This window comes from Crocuta crocuta, unplaced genomic scaffold (genome assembly GCF_008692635.1).
Source record: "Crocuta crocuta isolate KB4526 unplaced genomic scaffold, BGI_CrCroc_1.0 scaffold131, whole genome shotgun sequence".
In the NCBI taxonomy this organism is placed as follows: Eukaryota; Metazoa; Chordata; class Mammalia; order Carnivora; family Hyaenidae; genus Crocuta; species Crocuta crocuta.
This window is the reverse complement of record NW_027528977.1, coordinates 9398390-9419893: the sequence shown is the minus strand read 5'-3', so window position 1 is coordinate 9419893 and position 21504 is coordinate 9398390.

The following is a 21504-nucleotide window of genomic DNA, read 5'->3' as shown; positions in this document are numbered from 1 at the left end:
ATTTTCACTGTTTCCATTTGCTTCCTTGCCATACCTAACATAGCAGGGACTATACTTTTTTTGGTCTTTTGTCTTTGTAAGCTTAATGCCCAATGTTTAATAGAAACTTACTAAGTAAATAAAAGTATTCATTGAGTAATAGTAATTTCAAACACTTAAGAATTTTTTAGAAAAAGATTTTTCAGGATTTGTGTAGTTCAGAAGAAGCTGAGGAATTTATATTTGAAAATGAATATTGTGTGTATTTTACCATACACATTCTCGCATTAATCTAACATACCAGTGTGATGGGGATTCAGTACCCTTGCTTCTAACTAGTTATGTGACGTTAGGCAAGTCACACAATCAGTTTCTAATCAGTTTCTTCTTCTTTAAAATAACTTTAACATCTTTTCCAGGACTGAAATACCTTTATTTTGTAGACTAAAGTTCCCAGTTAACAGAATTTTGGTGGTAGCATATTCATGGTGTTTAAACATCTCTGTTGGGCAACTGTTTCGTGTTTGCTTATAAACTAGCCCTGATGAATCCATAGTTTCTCTACATTAGCAGCTGTTTTCATCCAGTAGCCTTTAATACCATCTAGTAAGTAGTATTTTCTTTAAAAAATTTTAAAAATGTTTATTTAATTTTGAGAGAGAAAGAGAGAGAGAGAGAGAGAGAGAGAGAAAGAGAGACAGAGTACAAGCAGGGGAGGGGCAGAGAGAGGGAGACACAGAATCTGAAGCAGGCTCCAGGCTCTTAGCTGCCAGCACAGGGCCAAATGCGGGGTTCAAACCCACAAACCGTGAGATTATGACCTGAGTCAAAGTTGGATGCCCAACCTACTAAGCCACCCAGGTACCCCAGTAAGTAGCATTTTCAAAAGCAATGAACTGTTGGTTAGGGTTTCTTTTTCTGTGCATCCCTAAGTACAGGTTATGAGATGAAGTGAACCTAAAAACTATTCTTACTTGTATGTCCTAGCTATTAAAAAGTTGATGGACAGTAGTCTGTGTGATACTATCCTGACTCTTTCAGGGTATATAAAAATGTTTATAAAGAGAGGATTTTCAAATTAATATTTTATAGCTCATTTTTCTTAGGCTATTCCTCTCTGGTTAGTGGGTATTCACAGTAAACTAACATTTTAAAGTAATGATAGAGGGCGCCTGGTTGACTCAGTTAGTTAAGCGTCCAACTTCTGCTCAGGTCATGATCTCACGCTTCGTGAGTTTGAGCCCTGCATTGGGCTCTGTGCTGACAGCTCAGAGACTGAAGCCTGCTTTGATTCTGTGTCTCCCTCCCTCTCTCTCTGACCCCCACCCCCAACTCACACGCTGTGTCTCTCTCTTTCAAATATAAACATTAAAATAACAAGAGAATAAAAATAAGGGAATTTGCCCAATCTTAACTTGTATTATAGTAATTTCAATTTAATTCTTCTTGCCTACCAGATTATAAACTTCATGAATGTGGCAACCATGCCTTTGTATCTCTCACACCACCCAACACCATCCCTTTGTGCATAGATGCCATATGTACATAGATGCTAATTCAGTGTTGAATGAATGAACTGATGGATTATTACTACTTTGAGATAAAATTACATTGCAGCTTCCATACTCAAAAGATATGATTTTGGTTTTTATCATTCCTAAAATAGAGAAAAGCTCCTAGGCCCATGTTAACCTGTCTAACTGTATGCTTCCGTGCTTCCAGAATTACCACCTGTGAAACAACATGGGATAAGAAAATCGCAAAGGATTTTGTCTTTTGATCTTGTAAGCTAATTTGTTAAAGTCCCCTCCCTATTCTGATATAAAATACAGGTTCCCTTGAAGGAATAATTTCTATTCACCATGGTTTGTCACTTTCTAGATTTTCTTGTGAATCTTCAGTACTCATAGTCTCTGAAAACTATCATAGAAGAGCGAGTTTAAGAATACTGGTTTCNGACTCTTGAATGCTGAGAAACAAACTGAGGACTGGTGGATGTGGGGTGGGAGGGGGGTGATGGGCATGGAGGAGGGCACTTGTGGGGATGAGCACTGGGTGTTATGTGGAAACTAATTTGACAATAAATTATTTGTAAAAAAAAAAAAGAGAGAGAATACTGGTTTCTAGTGGGCACCTGGATGACTCAGTTGGTTGAGCATCTGACTCTTGATTTTCGCTCAGGTCTTGATCCCAGGGTCATGGGATTGAGTCCTGCACGGGGCTCATGCTGAGTGTAGGGACTGCTCAAGATTCTCTCTCTCTCTCAGGGCACCTGGGTGGCTCAGTCAGTTAAGCATCCAACTCTTCATTTCAGCTAAGGTCATGATCTCATGGGTGGTGAGTTGGATCCCCCCCCCCCTCAACCTGTGCACGTGTGTGCACGCTCTCTGAAAATACATAAATAGACTTAAAAAAAGAGATTCTCTGTCCCTTTTCTCTGTTTGTGCTCCCTCTCTGAAAAAAATAAAGAATATTTATTTTCATTTTTAGACATTCATTGAATACCCACTGTATGCATGGAGGAGTACAAAGATAGGTGTGTTATAACTCCTGCCCTTAAGGAGTATTTGGTCATATGCAATAAGTGACCCATATGCAATAAGGGACACACATGACCAGAAACAAAGAAAAGTGCAATTATGCTTAGGAAGTTTCCAGAAAGGAGAAAAACAACCAACTGGGCTTTATAGGAGGTTAGTGTTCTAGTCAGGGCTGAGTTTGTTGTGAGGAATATGAACCAGGCCCAGAATGGCCACTTAGCTTCACTTCTTCTAGATCATGGCCTCTTTATTTACTTCAGTCAGAATGGCTCTAGTGATTGCTCACATTGTTCCCTGCTTCCCCTCTGCCTCCCGCAGACCAAAGAGCACTGACAGCAGGGAGACCACCCTGCAGAGGCTAATGCTGTGTTGCTGCCTGGAAGAGTCAGGTGCACAGCCCTGAGGTATTGTGGAGGTCACACCCTGAGGGGCAGCATTTGGCTGCATAGGGCCTGAGCCTAACTGAAAAAAAAATTCATTCACTAAGGAAAAATATAAAGAAAATGAGATTATTCTTAATCTCATTCACTCAAAAGGGTAAACACACCAAGAGATACACACACAAATGTGATGTAGTGTCCATTATTAGTTGCCCCCATGCCTTCTATCCTCACTTTCCTTCTTCCCAACAGATCCCTAATGGAAATTCAGGCAGCCACTCCCCCTACAAGAAACCCTGGTGTTGCAGGGTCCCACTTCCAAATGTAAGGGGATGCCTGATTGTCTAAGGTAATTCCAGCCTCTTAGCAACAGTTGTGTTTGGAATGGGCATCTGATGCATCTTGGACTAATGAGTCTCTAGAAAAAGTTTGCCGGAGATTTTTGGAAAAGTTTTCCACATCCTTCTGGTAGAGTTTCTGGAAGCAACTCCTTTTCTCCCTCCCTTCCAAGTTGGACATGGACATGAAGAGGATACGAGTGCCCTTGATTGTCAGTAGCAGCCACCCACAGATCCAAAGGGAAGTTAATCCTAGGATGAAGACCACACTTGGAAGGGAGAGATCAGCATGGAAAAAGCTAGAGCCTTGATTGTGATCGATCCACTGAAACCTACCCTGCCTCTAGCCTTCTTATGGTATGCACCAATACACTTCTTTATTAAAGACTGCTTGAGTTATGTCTTTTTGACTTAGACCCCAAAGCATCCTAGAACACTCACGTGTTTATGTAAATGGGATTTTACTATGCATGCTGTTTTATAACCTGTTATTTTTCACAAACTGTATCATATAAACCTTCTATGTAAATATAGATCTTATATCACCATTTAAAATTAAGTATTCTATGGTGTGTGTGTTGTGTGTGTAAAACTTGATGTATTATGCTAGTTATCTCTCTATAGAAATTTAATTTTACTTTCTGTCTTAGTTATTTGTTGCTTACCCCAAAACTCAGTGACTTAAAACAACATGTATTTATCATCTCAGTTTCATGGGTCTCGAATCCAAGCAGAGCTTAGCTGGGTCCTTTGTTTTAGGGACTCTCATGAGGCAGCAGTCAAGGTATTGGCTACAGCCAGAGTCATCTTCAACTGAGCATGTAGGATACATTTCCAAGCTTACTCAGTGGTTGCTGACAGGATTCAGTCCCTTAAGGGCTGTTGGATGAGGGCCTCAGTTCCTCATCACCTTTGACCAGAGATCACCCTTACCAAGTTCCTTACCAAGTGTTCCTCTTTACCAGAGCAAACACATGAGAAGCTAGAAAGAGAGAGTGCCATCGAGACAGAAGTCAGTCTTTATTTGGTTTTGTTTTGTTTTATTTTTAAGGTCTATTCATTTATTTTGAGAGAGAGAGAGAGTGTGTGCGAGCTTGTGTGGGTGAGTGCAAGCATAAGCAGGAGAGGGGGAGAGAGAGAGAGAGAGAGAGAGAGAGAGAATAATCCCAAGCAGACTCTACACTGTCAGCACAGAGCCTAAAGTGGGGCTCAATCTTATGAATCATGAGATGATGACTGGACCCAAAATTAAGAGTCAGACGTTTAACTGACTGAACCACCCAGGCACCCCAGAAGTCAGTCTTTTGGAACCTGATCTCAGATGTGACATCCCATCACTTCTGCTGTATTCGGTTCTTCAGAAGCAAGTCACTAGGTCCAGCTGACATTCAAGGGGAGGGGATTACACAAGGGTGTTGTGACAACCACCTGGCAGGGATGATTGGGAGCTATTTTGGAAGGCTGCTCCTCACACTTGTTTCTATAAACAGTGTTGTGGTAAATATTCCTATACTTGCTTCTTTGGAAACTCCTGTAATGGGCTGAATTATGTCTCCTCCCACCTCAATTCATATATTGAAGTCTTAACCTCCAGTACCTCAGACTGTGCCTGTATTTGGAGATAGGGTCTTTCAAGAGGTAAATAAAGTTAAAAGAGGCTTTGGGGTAGGCTCTAATGTAATATAACTGGTGTCCTTATAAGAGATTAGGACATAGATATGGCCATGGATATGACCATGTGGGGACATAGGGAGAAGACAGCCATCTACAAGCCAAGGAGGGAAGCCTCAGAATGAAACCAGCCTGGTAGCACCTAGGCTGGGACTTCCAGCCTCCAGAACTGTGAGGAAATACATTTCTGTTGTTTCAGCCACCCAGTCTGTGGTACTTTGTTATGGCAGTCCTAGGAAACTAATAAATTCTTCCATTAATATCTGGGCTAATGTATTACTAATTGCCTTCCAGAATTTACCTTGCCATCAGCAGTCTATAAAAGTGCCCATTTCCTCACATATTCAGTAACATTAAATGTTATTACATTTTTAAGCTTTCATAAAGTTGACATCTGAATGATGGCATAATATGACTTAATTTTACAATTATTTGAATCCCAGTGAGTTTGGACCTGTTTTTCACTTATTTATTGACTACCTGTATTTCTAATTTGTGAATTTTCTCTATGTTCATTTTTTCTGTTAGGGAATTTGTGTTTTTCTTTTTGATTTATAAGAGGACTTTGTATCTTAGGGACATTAATCTTTTGTCAGGTTGTAAATGATTTCCCCCAGTTTTTGCTTTCTTTTAAAATTTGTGTGATCTTTTGCAAAACATAAGTTTTAAGTTTTTATAGAGCCAAATCTGTCTCTTTCTTCTTTTACTTTTGTTCATGTGAAGACTATTGAACTCAGGAGATAAATGTTGATATTATTTTCTTACAGCTATCTTATGGGTTCATTCTGTAATTAAATATCTAATCCCTTTGAATTTATGTGCACATGATTTACATGATAGGAAACATCATTCCACCCTCCCTTGAATGGTTAGTAAATTGTCCTAATCCCATTTAATGAATCCATCCTTTCCCTACTGATTTGAAAGTACACATTTTATTGTGTACTAACCTTAAAAATATTAATTTTCATCTGATTATGGAGCCTACATTTTCTTTTATTGTTCTCCATGTTCTTGTATTAATACTATTGCTTTATAATATTGTTCAGTATTTCACATGAATTGCCTTCCTACATGGTCTCTTCTAATTCCCTCCTCTCCAAAAAAGTCATCTTGGCTATTTTCAGTCAATTTTTCTTCCCCAAAGAACTTTAGAAATTCCACTGAACTTTAACTGGGATTTTGATACCTTTCTAAATTAATTTAAAAAGAATAGATAGGGGCGCCTGGGTGGCTTAGTCGGTTAAGCGTCCGACTTTCCGACTTTCGCTTAGGTCATGATCTCGCGGTTTGTGGGTTCGAGCCCCGTGTCGGGCTCTGTGCTGACTGCCAGCTCGGAGCCTGGAGCCTGTTTCAGTCTGTGACTCCCTCTCTCTCTGTCCCTCCCCTGCTCACGCTGTCTCTCTCTCCTAGAAATAAATAAAACATTAAAAAAAAAATTTAAGAAGAATAGATATCTCTGTAAGCTAATTGTTTCATAAGAGGGATTATATGCTCTCTAGTCAAGTTTTTAAAAAAATGTTCCTCAGTGGTTTTTTCTCATATTTATGCCTTATTTTTTGTTTTGTTTTATTTCTATCTTTCCCTCCAAATTTTTTTGCTGTCATGAATGGAGCTTAAATAATTTTTTTCTAGTCAATAACTGATGGTATTATATGTATTTAAGCTACTTTTGTTCAAATATTATATTCATTCAAAACATATTTATTGAACACTCACTATGTGATATACACTCTTCTAAGCACTGAGAAACTAGCAGTGAACAAAACAGACAAAATTTCCTCCCATTAGGAAACTTAACCATTCATTCAGTGAGGGGTGGGGGAATGAGATAAATAGTAAACACAAAAACAAAACATGACCTATCAGATGGTGATAAATAAAATAAAATGAAATAAATGACATGAAATAAAACACGGAAGGGAATAGTAGGTGCAGGTGTGAGAGGTTAACTTTAGTACTAAGTAGGGTAGTTAGGGGAGACTTTACTTGGGAAATAATTTTTGAGCAAAGACCTGGAGAATTAGGGAACAGTCTTTTATTTATGAGGAGGAATAAGGTCCATGATTGAAGGAACAGCAAATACAAAAGCCATGAGGCAGAAGCTGGTGCATTTAGAGTGAGGAGGTCAGTGTGGCTGAGTGAGAAAAGGAAAGAGCATTAAAAGACAAGTAAGGAGGCAGATTTTACAACTTTGTAGATTATTGTGAGGCCTTAGGGTGTTAGCCTGAGTGTTTCCTACTTAATTCTGGAAGATTGTACTTCCTCCATTTTCTTACTTCTCCTAAACTCCTTGATCCACTCAGTTCTTGCATCTGTCCCCCTCATCAATCCATATGGTCACTCCATGGAAACAGCGCTAAGTTCACCAGCCACCTTCTTGTCAGTAAATATAACGGGCATTTTCAGTCCTTGCCATGTATCCCCTCTCAGTAATTGATTGTGTTGACCATTGTTGGCCTCTTGAAGCACCCTCATTTCCAGGCCCGCCAAGCCTACCGTCTCCTTGCTTTCCTCCCATCTCTGTGGCTCTTTTCTATCTCATCTTCAGGTTCATCTCCTCTCCCTGGCTATTGAGAGCCAGGATTTCTCAAGGCATCAACTTTTCCATTCCTCTGTAGGCATTTATGTGTCACCTCTCCTGTTACAGCTTCACTTATCATAGTAGATGCCAGTAATTCCTCCAGCAAATGTCCAGCTCAGACTTCTCTTCTGAGCCTCTAGACCTACATAATTAAGGCCGTCAACTGCCTATATATCATCTCCCACCAGATATTTCTAAAACATCTTGAATTCCACTGGTCAAATTTTGGATTTATGATCTCTCAGCACAAAATCTAATCTTCCAGTTTTGCTATCTCAGTGAATGTAACCACTATACACTTATATACACAAGGCAGGAGAAATCTTGGCATCCTCTTCACCTCCCATATTCATTTCATCACCAGGTCCTATTATTTTCCATCTTTGTTACTACTACCCTCATTCTCTCACTTAAAGTACTGAAATACCCCTTCTGACTTCCTGTGTCTCCTTAGGAGCTTCTCCAGTCCAGTCCCCACACTGTAGCCAGAGAGTTCTTTCTGAAATGCCAGTCTGCTCGTACAGCCCCTGCTTAAATCCTTCTAAGTGAGGCAAAATCCTCAATTTGGCCAACAAAGGCCCTGAGTAGTTCCACCTCCTCCCTGCTCTCCCGCCTTATCTTGTTCTCTCTTCTCCTGGCTCTTCGTCCACCAACCACTCAGGTCTTTGAATGTCAGTTTTTCCAGTGTGTTCTGGTCTCAATTCCCAGCTGACTCCCGTGCAGCTGGATACATCCAACTTTTCCTGAACTTGTGTGCTCAGCTTGAGGGGCAGTCTTTCAGCCTTGGTTCAGCCTCCCAACTTCTTTGCCTTCAGAGCACTTATTTCAGTTTGTAATGATATGTTTATTTGTGGGAATTCTTGATTAACGTCTTTCTGGCTTACTCAGCCACGAGCTCCATGAAAACAGGGACTGTGTCTGTTTTTGTTCACCATTGAATGCTCAGTCCTTGCTCAGTAACCTGGCACATTGTAGGTATTTAGTAAATATTTGTGGAAAGAATCAATGTATCCCCTTTTGCTTAGAATTATGCCAAAAAGGTACATTTTTGTATAACTGGCACAGTAGTACATTTATTTTATTTGCATAAGCAATTTATTTCCATAAATATAAAAAGTAGCCTTTTTGAGAAGTTTCCCCAACCCTACCAACTCTGGAGTTGCTGGAGAAGAGGATCTGATATAACTGCCCTTTATCCTTTGTGCATACCAGCTGGGCTCAGGATTGAGTAAATGCAAAGAGTCTGTGCTAATAGCTATCCAACACTGTTAATGCTATTTCCAGATATGTTAAAGATGTTGTTTTGACTCAGGTGAAATCCACTTTCTGGAGGCTTCAGGAAATGATTGAAGCCTGCGGTGCTTTTCCCAGTTTCTGCTGAGGACTGCTCTGGAGACCATGAGACAGGAAGCCAGGAAAACCCAAGTCTGCCCAAACTGAGATCAGAGCTATGAGGTGTTTGAAAAGGAGGCAAGGCCCAGAAGTAGAAAGTGGGTGAATGGCTGGGTCGGCTGCAGTCACATCACCACATGGACAGTTCCAGAAGGCCCAGCTCCACGGAAGGTCAGCAACTAGTTTTTTTTTTTTTTTTAATTTCTAGGAGAGAGAGAGAGAGAGAGACAGCGTGAGCAGGGGAGGGTCAGAGAGAGAGGGAGTCACAGACTGAAACAGGCTCCAGGCTCTGAGCTAGCAGTCAGCACAGAGCCTGACGCGGGGCCTGAACCCACGAACCGCGAGATCATGACCTAAGCGAAAGTCGGACGCTTAACCGACTAAGCCACCCAGGCGCCCCTGTCAGCAACTAGTTTTAAAGTATTTTGACCTGACTTTGACAAGCCAAGAAAAGTGCCACTTAAAAAAGATTTTTTAAAAAACTTTTATTCAGTATTGAGAGACAGAACATGAGCGGGGGAGGGGCAGAATCCCAAGAAGACTCCAGGCTCTGATGCAGGGCCCAAACTAATCAATGGTGAGATCATGACCTGAGCCAAAGTCGGCTCCTTAACTGACTGAACCACCCAGGCATTGCAGAAAAGTACTAATTTTTAAATTTATTTACTTCTCTTAGTTTCTAATGCCTTGTGTAGGCATTAACAGGGGAAGGTTCTCATGCATGTGGGTTAAACTTTTTTACTTTACTATTCAGACTGAATTTCATTACAAAAGACATTTTTAAATGTATCACTAAAGTGTAATCATTTTTGTTATTTAATTGTATGCCCTCTGTTTAGTAAGCTGACACTCCTGCTTATCTTAGATGCCTGATTGTCTGAAGGGAAAAGTAAAACTATTATTCTGAGATGACATGATCATGATCATTTAGGTAGAAATTCCAAAATAACTGACAAAGAAACATTGAAATTAGTATGCATTTACAGCAAAGTTGTGGGATATGTGTTTAATATATATTCATCAAGTGCTTCCCTATGAACTAGTATTGAACAAGTAGGATGTGAAATAAATAACACTATATAACTTACATTAGCACCTAAAAATGGAAATGCTTAGGTATAAATTGAATGTAATATGTGCAAGATCTATATAAGGAAAACTACAACACTCTAATGTATGAACTTAAGGAAAAACTGAATAAATTGAGAGATATTTCATGTTTATGAACCAAAAGACTCTCTCTCTTCCTCTTTTTTCTTTCTTTTTCTTTTCTTTTTTTCTTTTTTTTTTTTGCTTTAAGTTCAAGGGGGGTCTCAGTGGCTCAGTCAGTTAAGTGTCCGACTTTGGCTAAGGTCATGATCTCATACTTTGTGGGTTCAAGTCCCATGTGGGGCTCCATGCTGAGAGCTCAGAGCCTAGAGCCTGCTTTGGATTCTGTATCTCCCTCTCTCTGTGCCTCCCCCATCTCAAAAATAAATAAACATTTAAAAAAATTTAAAAATAAAATTTAAATTTAACTTAGTTAATGTATAGTGTAGTACTGAATATCTGATTGTCTAATGAGAAGAAACTGTTTGCTTCTTGCAGCCCTTCCTGAATTAAGAATTCTTTTGGTGCAAAGAATCTCCCTGGGATTCTACTATAATCTGTAGCTTCCAGAATAGTTGCTGTTTTAAACACCTGTGGGTATTTTTTCTCTGATGCAAAGTGTCCATCCTTTCATATATGCTCTAATTATCTCTTGTATATCTCCAAGAGGTAGGCAGCATAGGATTGTGATATACAGAATGGATTCTGGAGTTCTAATCCTGACTCCATCATATACCAGCTATGTGACCTTAGGCAAGTACTTAACACTTTCTTTTTTTTTCCTTTCATAGTTTATTGTCAAGTTGGTTTCCATATAACACCCAGTGCTCATCCCAACAAGTGCCCTCCTCCATGCCCATCACCCCCCTTCCCCTCTCCCCCACCCACATCAGCCCTCAGTTTGTTCTCAAGTACTTAACACTTTCATACCTAGGCTTCCTGATCTGTAAAATGGGGGTACAATAGTACCTATCTAGTTTACTATTATAAATGGGGTTATTTAGGGGTATCTGAGTAGCTCAGTCGGTTAAGCATCTGACTTCGGCTCAGGTCATGATCTCATGGTTTGTGAGTTCAAGCCCAAACTCGGGCTCTGTGCTGACACCTCAGAGCCTGGAGCCTGCTTCAGATTCTGTCTCCTTTTCTCTCTGCCCCTCCCCAACTTGCACTCTGTCTGTCTCTATGTCTCAAAAATAAATAAATGTACAAAAAATTTAAAAAATAATAAATGGGATTGTTCAGAATGGGAAATGAGTTTCTATTCGAAAGAGTTGTTGTTTTTAAGAGTGCTCAGCTTATAACAATTACTATGTTTCTGGGGTGCCTGGGTGGCTCAATTGGTTAAGTGACCGACTTTGTTCAGGTCATGATCTCATGGTTTTTGAGTTTGAACCCAGTGCGGAGCTCTGTGCTGACAGCTCAGAGCCTGAGCATTCTCTCTCTCTCTGTCTCTGCCTCTCCTTTGTTGGTATTCTCTCTCTCTCTCTTAAAAATAAACAAACACTTAAAAAATTAAAAAAATAATTACTATGTTTCTAAAATAGGATAAATGTGCTAAAGTTCCAGAAACCAGTACTTGTTAAATTTCAGTGTGTAGACATCATTTCGGGATATTGTTTAACTGCAGACGCTGGCTCTGCAGTTCTGGTGTGGGACCTGAGATTTGGCATTTCTTTCTTTTTTTGAGTTTATTTATTTATTTTGAGAGAGAGAGAGCGTGCGTGTGTGCACGCTTTCAGGTCCAGAGGCCACGTGTGGGGTAGCAGCAGCCAAATGTAAGGCATCAAGCTCTATCTTTCTCCAAAATGCTGCTCGGACATGACAAGCTGCATTTATAAGAAGCAGAGGTTTAAAAAAGATCCTCTCTCTTGCAGCTCTGTGGGCACACTGCACACAGTGTAGAGCGTGGGGCTGTTAGGGGGGCTGGAGCAGAGTGCAGCCTCCCAGTCTTCCCGTAGCTCCTAGTGGGGCAAAGCCATCATCCTTGTTGCTGGAAGTTAGCTCTGCGATCTGCTGGGAGTAAGCCGCTGACGCAGTGTGTGTGTTACGCGTTTCAGAGGGAAGAGAAGGAAAAGAGGAAAGAATGTTGATGAGAAAATTCACAGGAAAAGAGACTCCGATGTAAATATTAGTTGAATGAGAAGTGAGCACACCCCCGTAGAGAGTTCTTGTGTCTCTTCCGTTGGGGGAACCACACTGACAGGTGCCTCGGAGGATGTGTCAGAAGCCTCAGTCTTGCCTCTTACCCGCCTCCGGATTGTGAGAATTTTCAATGGAAAGAAGGTTCCCTTCACTGAAGATGTTCCCCAAATCCACCAGTGGCAATAATGAAAAGCTAGAAATAACTTTACCTACAAACACTTGGGAGGTTCTTTTTTTTCCCCCTTTACTCTTTCTTTATCACTGAGGTGTAAACACTATATCTGTTTTCATGCAAAGGACACTTAGGCAACCTGCTTCATCTCTCTAGCTTTACTTTCCCTTTTTCTCAGCTTTCTCGAATCTCCTATGAACCGGAGCACGTGTTTACAACCCAGTTCTCTGGCCCAGGATGTGTAGTTCTGCTTTATCTGTAGCCACAGATTGGAACCAATGTGGATGTGTGCTTGTGTGTGTGTGTGTGTGTGTGTGTACAGGCATGTTTCCTGTAGTGATTCTGAGTTGTTGTTGTTTTTTTTGAGTAGATGTCTGAGTCCTCCAGTTTTGTTTGAAGTGCGTCTGCCTTTTGACTTCCAGATTAGTGACCACCTTGCAGTGCTAAAGTTAAATGGTCAACAGCAACACAGGTTTGTGAGGTAGCCATGATTACCGGATACTTCTACAAAAGGTGCTTCAGAATCCTCCCCACCAGTCAGAGAGTAGAAGAATGTTCGTAGGTCAAATAAGATTCTGTGAACACAAAATTCTGATTTTATTTTCAAAAGATTTATTTTTCTGGAATCTTCATTCATACACACACATGGTCGCACACACGCACACACAGCCCTGGTCTTGGACCTCTTAGCTTGCCCCGAATCTTCTTGAGCAAGTAGTCTGGAACTCCCTCATATCTGACAGCTTTGGGATGTTTCTTTTCAGGATGAGGGTCCGTGAATCGGTAACTTTCTCACAAAGGCAGTTCCACTTTGCTGAAGTGAAAACTCTGTCGTCATCTAAACTTTGATGTAGGTGAGTTGAAGATTCCTCTGATCAATTCTTGTGTTCAGGCCCCTGAAAGTGAGATCTTATTAAACAAGCCAGGCCACTTTGGCTTTGTCTGTGGATAACCACACCAGGCCCTCACTGGTCAGGGCCTGGGGTACTCTCTCTGTGGGTAGCCCTGATAGCCTTCCTCTCTAATTCCTTCTAATTGGCCTAGCAGTTCAGATCAGGGAGCAGCCCCAGCTCCCGGTATGCTGGCCTCATGGAGCAGTACACATCAGTCTGTTCTGGTCTTGCAAACCATTTAGATATTTACCTGAGGTGACTTATAAAAGAGTCTTCGTTCATTTATACCTCAAATTGCATCATTTTTACATCTTGGAAGCAGTATGACTTTGTTCCTCCCCTCTTTATTCCCCTTGATATTATGAAAAGGACTTAATTTCCCTTGATGTGATCTCTTGGGCCCCACCTGAGAACCTGACATTCAAAGCCATTAAAATTCAGCCTGTGTAACGGCTGTAAATAACTCAGCCTTAGCTTGCCCAGGAGTGCTGTGCCCAAGGAAGGTGGTAGTTAAGATCAGGATTCATCTCTGTAAGTTGGGTAGCAGGTTAATTTTCATTTTGTTATTTTAATTATTGGGCATTAATTTACATATGTCACCTGTATTATTTTGGGTGTATCAAATACGACATCATTTAACCTTTTTACAAATTTAATGTAGAGTACTGGAGTTGGGTGTTGAATTCTAGTTTATTAGCTGTATGATTTGGGGCAAGTTATTTAACCCTTCTGTGGCTGTTTCTTCATTTCTACAATATATAGGGACCATTGTGCAGCTCCATACTCCTCTATTAGTATTTCTTAAATCCAAAAAGCTCTAAAACTGACAGCTTTTTCATAAGGTTGCTGCAAACTCACTAGGAAACAAAACTTGACCTGAAATGACCAGAGTCTATTTATTGTCCTTATTTATATCACTTAGTGTGATTATTCATATGTGTAACTGATTGTTTGACTGTTGGCCAGCACTGATACTCATATAATTACCAAGTCTCTTTGGGGTTATTATATATACTCTTCAACACAACATACTGCCTTTCTAAAATTCAAAACTTTCTGAAGTTCAAACCGTGTCTAACTCTAAGAGATTTGGAAAAAGGCCTTCAGATTTGTAGTTTCCACCTCAGAGGGCTGCTGTGAAGATTAGATTGATTGCAGTTTGTGCCTATCATATAAATTATGTTAGTTGTTACAGACCCCTGACATATGACCTTATTTGCTAAATAATTATCTATCTATCATCTATCTATTATTGTTTACTTATTTTTGAGAGACAGAGCATGTGCAGGGGAGGGGCAGAGAGAGAGGGAGACACAGAATCCAAAGCAGGCTCCAGGCTCTGAGCTTCTGCACAGAGCTGGACACAGGGCTTGAACTCACAAACTGTGAGATGATGACTTGAGCTGAAGTCATACACTTAACTGACTGAGCCACCCAGTCACCCTTGCTAAATCATATTTATTGAATTCTGACCATGTGCCAAGTGTGGGTGGAAGGTGGTAGAGGTGATGGGGATGCAGGATAAAAGATGCCACCTCTGTCCTCAGGGAGTCTGGTCCACTGAAGGACAGGCAGCGAGGCAGGATGACAGGTGACCTTGCAGGCTTTGCTCATTAAGGAGGGACCTGGAATCTTCTAACGTGGGGCATCAGCTGAGCCACGTGCTGGGCATGAAGGCTTTTCTGAGTAGAGGATAAAGGATATGAAAGAGTGGGATCAGAGTACTCTTGGGGACTGCAAGAAGTCATGGAGGACTAGAGCTGTGGCAGTGCAGAGAGGAGGCAAATGGGTGGGAAGCAGGGGGCAACATGAAATACTTGGTGTGTCTAGTGAAAAGGGTTTGGATTTTACTCTGGAGGCCATGGACAGACAGCAAAGGATGAGTGACAACTCTGAGTGTGTGTATGTCTACATCCTCAGGATGTAATTTATTTTAGTCAGTTACTATTTGCTTAATATTATTCAGTGAATGAATCTATGTGTGTGTGCGTGCATATTATTTCCACTCTCAGTTTAATGTTTTTTGTATATTCTCTGTAACAATGTATCTGTCCTTCTCATAGAGCAAATTTCAGTATTCCCAATAAATGAGGATTGTGTAGGAGCATCTTTTGAATTTATATGCTCTTATAATTTTTGTTGATGATTCTCTTTTTGAAGTCTATTGACATAGTTAAAGTAATTTAAAATGTTTAGCTCAATTCGTTTTCCTTAAGGTTTTATTATGACTGATATCCAGCTAGAAGAATGACACTTTATCAAGGAAACCACCCATCTCCCTTGGGCCCTGGATTCTGCTACAAAATCTCCTCAACTACATGAAAACAAAAGACTAGCTAAGCAATCCTTTTTAAGTAAGGAGGAATATGAACAGATTTTTAGGGGGTTCTTTAAAAAATATTTTCATTTTATATTTAGTGCTTTAATGATTCTTACATTAGTCCCTGTACCACCCCCACCCCAGAGATCTTCTCTTCTGTGACTTTCTTCTTGTTGTCCTGTCCAGTTTAACTGTGGAGACACATAAAGCACCTGGGAGGCAACTGTAAATTCCCACATATATATATATATATTTTAATTTTTAAAAAAATTTATTTATTCAGAGCATATGAGTAGAGGAGGGACAGAGAGAGAGAGAGAGAAACACACACAGAATCTTAAGCAAGCACCAGGCTCTGGGCTGTCAGCACAGAGCCTGACATGGAGCTTGAACCCACAAACCATGAGATCATGACTTGAGCTGAAGTCAGACGCTTAACCAACTGAGCCACCCAGGTACCCCTGTAAATTCCTTTATAAACCAGGCCTACTTTCACATAGGAGGAAAACACCTTTGTGATGGTTTAGAAAACCAGAAAGGGCATTGCCAGGCTTGCCTGTGGCTGAGGAGGTGGAAGAACCACAGCCACCGCTGCCTGGTGACTGCTTGTGAAGCACTAGTGGTGACAGACCATGGCACTCCAAGGTGGCTCTGGTTACTTCCCAAGATTTGTGAAAATCTTACGGAAAAAGTGTCAACTTTAATTTTCATCTATTTAAACTAGCCGTTTTATAGCATCTCTAACGATTGATCAGTGTGTGTGTGTGTGTGTGTGTGTGTGTGTCTGTCTGTCTGCATGCACAGGTGTGTGTGCAGGACTGGGACAAGTAGGTGTGTTATGTGAGTTAGGCACTGGGGGAGTGTCATGCCTAAAAATATCTCAGCTGTGACAATGTGTCTGTCAAAGGATAGGTTTGATGGGATGACCGCTAAATGCGTCTTCATGCTGGAAAATTCAAGAAGGCTATGAGTCAGTCACATAGACAACCTTCTTCCCTTGATTTGTGTTGCCAAGTGGCTTTTTGCCATTACCATTCATCAGCAAGTAGTCATTGTTCTGCCAGTTGTTTGTCATTGAGAACTTTAGCATTCAGCAGATTAAGTCAAATCAACAGACAATTACGTATGGGCCTTGTTTAATCTCTGCCTTCCAATTAAATGACATATAAAGGCATAGTTGCAGTCATGCCAGGACCACTTGACAGCAAGTGGAGAACTACTTCCCTGCACCTGTGTATGTGTCTGTGCTGAAACCATAACCCTTGACTAGAACATAATGGCATCCTTACTGGTCTTTCTGAGTCCCAGCTATACCCCTCACAGTCTGGTAAGTTGTCTGCAAATGTAGGTGCCCATGATTCTTCCCATTCCTGTGCATGCTTGTGGCTTCTCCATGAACAGACTGAGTCTACTTCCTTCCCCTTGAATCTCGTTGGTCGTGGCTTGCTTTGACCAGCATAAGAAGTGGCAGTGATTCTGTGTGGCTTCTAAGCCTACCCTTAAGAGACCTGGCAGGTTCCATTTTTGCTCTCTTGAAAGTCCTGCCATGTAAAGAAGTCTGGGCTATCCTATTAGAGAGACTATGAAGAAAGAGATCTTGGAAGATGAGAGGCCCAGTGGAAGAGAACTGAGGTGCCTTGCCAATGGCCAACCAACGACAGTGAGGCCATCTCAATTTTTCCAGCCTCAGCCAACCTCCCAGTTGGTGCTTTGTGGAGCAGGAGAACTGCCCAGCCAACCTGGTTGACCCATGGAGTCATGAGTAATTATAAATTGATTTTTTAAGCCACTAAATTTTGGGGTAGTTTGTTACATAGCAGTAGATAACTGAAACACTTGGTATGTAGCTTGAGCAAATGATTTGACAGTTATAAACCTCAGTTTTCTTAACCTGTAAAATGGACATTACATAGGTGATACCTGCCTCACAGGGTTGTCATGGTGACCGATAAGGAAATATAAGTAAATGTTCTGGATAAATTATAAATTGAATTTAAAAAGCTAGCGGTTGAATTGCTATTCTTTTTTAATCTCCTGAAGAATCCCTTGCTTTACTCTAGGGCCTTTTGTAATAGTACAGAGGGAAGGAATGCCCCCATGGAGGGTCAACATGTAAAGAAATACAACCTTAGTTAAGGTATTTAAAACATTTTTCTTGGTGTTTTCTCTACCTTTAGCCCTTTCTCTTCTGTCATTTTGATATGTATATACATCTGTATGTGTTTATTTATTTGCAAATATAGGAACATGTCAGTGTTTGAGAAGAGGCTCACCTCTAAATTTCTTCATGCAGATCATACAAATGACAGGGTTTGGACTTGGAGCGTAGTCATTTTCTGCTTTGAAGTATGCAGCTGAAAAAGTATTAAAGTATGGAACTTTACATAAATGGAAAGCATGTAGAATAGTGTTTGGAACACAGTTAAGTGTTTCTTTTTTTTTTTTAATATTTTTATTTATTTCTAGGAGAGAGAGAGAGAGAGAGAGAGAGAGACAGCGTGAGCAGGGGAGGGTCAGAGAGAGAGGGAGACACAGACTCTGAAACAGGCTCCAGGCTCTGAGCTGGCAGTCAGTACAGAGCCCGAGGCAGGGCTCGAACGCACGAACAGCGAGATCATGACCTAAGCAAAAGTCGGACGCTTAACCGACTAAGCCACCCAGGCGCCCCGAAACACAGCAAGTGTTTCATAAGTGTTAGCTGTTGTTATTATAATAAAGGCATATTGCCTCTCTCTGATCTCCCCACCCTCACTGGAAGCCCTCCACAGATACTTTGGCTTCATCTCAGGGGCTTGAAGAAGAGGTGGAAGGGCATCAGATGGTCAGAAGAATGCCACCAGGTAGGAGTTCTTATTTTACTTCCTGTGTGGCAGTGTGTGTTGCCCTATGTCATAGGTAGGAAAGAATATACAACTGTGGACAAGGAAAGATGCATGAGAATAAAAAAGGCAGAGAGGATGTAGGTCAGAGGGAGAATGGAGGAGAAAAAAAACAAAGAAGGCTAAGTGCTGTCCTCAGAAAAGATGAATCACAACCTATCATTTTGATCATAAGAATGAAGACTAACTGTCCTTTTCCTGAATAGAAGGGTAAGTCTTTGTAAAAGTACTTCAGGAATTTGCATTGTGTAGTTTACCAAAGATGCTGAGGGTGCATTACGGAAATGCTGCCTCTCGAGGCCGACATTCCCTCAGGCATGTGTGTACAGGTGTACTATGGATCAGTTTAAGGGGCACGTGTTTCAAAATGCTTAGGAAAAGAATTTCAAAATCATCTTTAGAGTTGTGGAAATTCTGAACCACCTTATAAGCACTTCTTAATGTAGCATAGGCTCTGAGACCATCTGTTAAGTGGCTTCAAAAGCGTGCTCGGTCCATTAGGATCATGTTAAGTAAACGGTCCTAGACAAAGTGCTCTATCTCCTGGGGTTTGCATACATCTCTGTTCATGATGCCTCCGGTTTTGGGCACCATGTCTGTCCAAGATTGTTATATTTGCCCAAAGAGCTGTCTCCAGCTGTGGGGTCCCCAAGCAGGGCCAGGCCCACAGCTGACCCCATGGTAGCATGGAGCTCCTTCACCTCCTCTCAGAAACTCCTCAGGAGCCTGAGCCCCTCTGTGGCCTCTCAGGTTCTTAGAGGAAGTTCTTCAGGCTTAAATTAATAAACTAATTCAAGGTAAGGTATTAATACCAAGATGACATTTAATGTTATTTCTTCCCAACCCAATATTTGATTTGAACTATGAACTTTAATTCAAGGAAAGAGTCTAATGAAAGAATTTCATTATTTGGGACTTGGGGGAGGGTGTGTACAGGGAGAGACCCTGCTAATGTGCATAAAATCATATCTTAAACAAATTCACTAAAATATTGACAGTGCAGTCTTCAAATTGTACATAATGAGCACATGTTCCTTTTATAAAGGAAAAAGTAAACTTTTGTTTAATAGAACAAGTCATACTCCAAATGCAGTCATATTCTCTACTTACATGTGAGGCCACCCAGGCTTCCCCCTCCAAACAAAGTTGTGTTTTTTTTTTTTTTTGTTCCATGCAGGACTATAAATTTTTAAGTTTCTAATCTGGAAATACATATATTTTAATATCATCATTTATTTGTTGTGATTTGCAGATACTTCTTGGATCAGTTTAGATGTATGTGACCAAAGAGATAAGCTCATGGCTAGTTTTTGTCTTCTTCCATCTCCCAGATCTATAGGTAGCCTGTCCTGGGGCTTAGCACTTGTAACCCAAGGGCAGTTTCACCTCAGAACCTACTCACTGACTGTTCCAAGCTTGAATACTGCTTTTTTCCCATTTCACTTTACCCTGCTCTGCTTCCCTCAAAAAGAAAATAAGAATCTTAAATAAGCTAAATTCCAATTTGTCCCTTTGTCTTTAGATAAAAGTCCACAGAAATCATCACAGGAAAGTGGGTTGCTGGCCTGTGCTGAGGCAGCACCCAGCAGGTGTCTTGCTGAGAGTACATACCTAGTGCACACGGTGGAAGGAAGTGGGGGTGGGGAGGGAGGAAGGGAAGAAGGAAGAGAGGAAGAAAGGGAGGAAAGAAGGAAACAATGCTCTCTCAGTTTCTGGTCATAGTGTTGAATCCCTGACATCACTGTATTGGTCTCATTTTACTCTTGTTCTTTCTTTCTTGCCTCAACCATATTTTCTATTTTTCACATATGCAGGAAGATCTTTATTAGAACATTATTCAGCCATGTCTTTTCCAGGCTAAGTAACTTGTTTCTTTTGGCTTTTCTCATAAGTCCTATTCTCTAGCTTTTACAATTAGCTGTTTTTCTCTCACTTACATCCCTGGTGCTGAGGGATATCAGGCTAACTTTTTGTTAAGTATCCTCACTGACCCGGGAGTAATTACACAATTGATTAGTTTGTGAACCATTTGTGCTGTTTCATTCCCAGTAGGCAGGTGAGCTGGCCCTTTGTAGGATTTTCCTGGTGACTGTTACAGATCAGGCTGGCAGTGATGAATGGTTGAACATTAATAGCAAATTAGAACATGGGACAGTGTTAACTTTTATCTGTTACATGCAATATATGTGATATGCAATATGTATATATACACATATTATATTTAATCTATAAATTTTTTTTCAAGTTTTATTTCTTTTCAAGTTTATTTATTTTGAGAGAGAGTGTGTGCAGGCATGTGCGAGTTGGAGAGGGGCAGAGAGAGAAGGAGAGAGAAAATCCCAAGCAGGCTCCGTGCTTTCAGCATGGGGCTTGAGGGATCATGACCTGAGCTGAAATCAAAAATTGGACGCTTAACCGACTGAGCCACCCAGGTACCCCAAGCCTTCTTTATTGGAGAGGAAAAAAATCAAATATAAAAGTGACAAGATCAGAATCAAATGTTATACCTTTATTTGTGTAATTGCATTGGAGACTTCTTAAAGGTCATACCTCTTTGTTTTAAAATACATTCTCTTTGGGGCGCCTGGGTGGCTTAGTCGGTTAAGCGTCCGACTTTCGCTTAGGTCACCATCTCGCGGTCTGTGGGTTCGAGCCCCGTGTCGGGCTCTGTGCTGACTGCCAGCTCAGAGCCTGGAGCCTGCTTCAGTCTGTGACTCCCTTTCTCTATGACCCTCCCCTGCTCACGCTGTCTCTCTCTCTCCTAGAAATAAAAAATATTAAATAAAATAAAATAAAATACTTTCTCTTTCCCTATTGAAATTGAGATCTAAGGACTTTGCAGTACTGATGGTTTTGTTTTTGTTTTTGTTTTTAGAGAGAGAGAATGAGAATGAGCATGTATGCGTGTGAGCTGGGGAGAGGGGCAGAGGTAGAGAAAGAGAGAGAATCCCAAGCAGGCTCCATGCTCAACAGGGAGTCCAGTGCAGGGCTTGATTCCATGACCCTAGGATCATGACCTGAGCTGAAATCAAGAGTCAGATGCTCAACCGACTGAGCCACCCAGGCGCCCCAATACTGATGTTTTTAAAGTGACAATTTTATAATATAGGGAAAAATATTAAAGA